Source organism: Sardina pilchardus, chromosome 14 (assembly GCF_963854185.1).
Source record: "Sardina pilchardus chromosome 14, fSarPil1.1, whole genome shotgun sequence".
NCBI classification, from domain to species: Eukaryota; Metazoa; Chordata; class Actinopteri; order Clupeiformes; family Clupeidae; genus Sardina; species Sardina pilchardus.
In genome coordinates, this window is record NC_085007.1 from 611,895 (window position 1) to 614,394 (window position 2,500).

The 2,500-nt window shown below is 44.5% G+C and overlaps 1 protein-coding gene across 1 annotated transcript in view; it reads left to right on the forward strand.

The window, feature by feature from the left end:
- The window catches only part of LOC134101161 (regulator of G-protein signaling 3-like), a 184,720-nt gene that overhangs the window by 28,365 nt on the left and 153,855 nt on the right, over positions 1–2,500 (forward strand). The gene's annotated exons all lie outside the window — the stretch shown is intronic.

Consider the following 2,500-nt stretch of genomic DNA (forward strand, 5'->3'; position numbering starts at 1 on the left):
TGGATGTGTATTAGTTTCACGCTGAAACTATTTGCGTGGTGCAACCCGTTAAAATGTTAGTAGCTTATAATACTCCAACGTAGTGGCAATTTACGTTGAAACTAAGCTAAGATGGAACTTATATTATGTTCAACTCGGTCAAAACGTTACGTACAATTGGCTGAGGTGCAGTGGCTGCTGGACTTCAGAGCGAGTGAGAGCATGCAACAGAACTGATGCCACCAAAGTTAAACTTTTCAACCGACTCCTATTTGCTCCAATAGCTACATTACGAGTGGCGAATGTTTTCGCGAGGATCTGCTTGGACTGGAGAGGCACACTACCGGTGAGATTTCATGCACCAAAAAATGCTTCATGCTTTGAGGAAAACAGCTTGGATTTGGCGCACGTCAACATGTTGGTGACGCTGCGTAAAAACGAAGCAAGGCACCTCTTTGTATAATATCCAGTAACAAAGTAGCCTACAGCGGCAACGCACCACACAGAACATTATTTATAGGCGCTACTCGCAGTGTAGCCTATCACTGCACCTCCATTATCGTGTTTTCCACCAGCTATTTACGTCTCTACCGATCATAAGGATTTGCTCATATATAACATCAGCCAACACTTCAAGGGCCACTACAGAGTATCTCGGGGGCGGATCCGGCCCGCGGGCCGCTAATTGAAGAGCCCTGCTCTACACACATAAGTTGACATAACACACACACACACACACACACACACACCTACGCACAAACACACACACACATGCATACAAACATGCACACATACACACACACACACAAACACACACATATAAACTCACGCACACGCACGCGCGCACACACACACACACACACACACACACACACACACACACACACCCCTAAACTCATGCACACACACACACACACACACACACACACACACACACACACACACTCACTCACACACACACTCACACACACACACACACACACACACACCGACACACACACACACACACACACACACACACACACACACACACACACACACACACACACACACACACACACACACACACACACACACAAATTTAAAATTTAAAAATGCCCTAAAGACAGATAATACACCCATAACACACAATCATATGAACACACACACACGTCTCATGGATAACACGGACACACAACACACACATGACATGAGTAAGTTCATGAGTCACTCATGTTTGCTCTGTGAAGAGCTTTGAGCAAATGTCTTGATTAACGTGCTGTTTTTGATGTGGTGTTTTCACACTCAGAGGTGTTAGCTCGGCTAAGCGTTATGATAGCTTCCTTTAGCAAACCTCACTGTTGTGTGTGTGACTGTCCTCACTGTAATAGATGTTGTGTGTGTGTTCGTCCTCACTGTAAGAGCTGTTGTGTGTGTGATCGTCCTCACTGTAGGCTAATAGATGGTGTGTGTGTGATCGTCCTCACTGTAGGCTAATAGATGTTGTGTGTGTCACTGTCCACACTGGAATAGCTGTTGTGTTCTTCTGGGGAGCTCAAGAGTAGGCTACCATTCTCTCACACACTCTAAAGGAGCATCAGCTGCATCAGCATAGTCAGTTAGTCAGTACTAACGTCTGTGTGTGTGTTCTGAAGGAATAAAGTTTAGCTCACATTGTGGAGAGGATCAAACTCATAATCAAGTTGTTGTCAAGAGTGAGGTCTAAATGCTACTCTTTGGAAAGTTACTGTTTTAGGGTTTAACTTCTCATGCAAGTCTGATGTCGGCAAAGATAATTATATCATGCTGTGAGCAGATGTCTGTTTTTCAGTTGACCTTTCAGATCAATGATATCAGATTTGAGATCGCTCATTCACGGGTGGCATGTGCCAGGAAGTGTCCTTCTCCGTCCATGTGACACCATCCTGAACTTCAGCTAAGAGATGCAATACTGCTCTCTAGTGGGGAAGGAAGATATTACAACGTTGAGTTGCATGGTCATGCTGTAATTCATGGTCACTACCCAGTGAAGGGTGTTGTTACTGACCAGTCTGTCACTGGTTGAACCCCTGTTATCCAGATGACAGCACTTCCCCTGATGTAGCCTATAGGTTGGTGCTACATAAAGCAGTATAACAGGTTGGCAGTAATATATATTAAGAGACCACTGCAAATTTCAATATGACTGTCAACTAATTCAAATGGCACATGGGGAAATGTGAATCTCTTGAATCTTTGAATCTTTAATCTCTGAAATGTGAGTTTGCTGCCCCCTCCAGGGCTGTTCAGTTTGCTGCACCCTGGGTTCCATTCTGACCTGAGGTTATTTCCTGTTCTCTCCGCCGCCTCTCTCCCCAGCTTCCTCTACTGTCCTATCAAATATAGGCCAAGGCAGCCCAAAGATATGCTGACTATACTGTATGAAACTAGCTGACTTGGCACATTGTGTCTAACTGTGGCTTACTGTGTTAAAGATATGCTGGTATGAAATTACCTGACTTGGCACACTGTAAAAAGCTCCAAATTGTCTTAAACTGAGGTG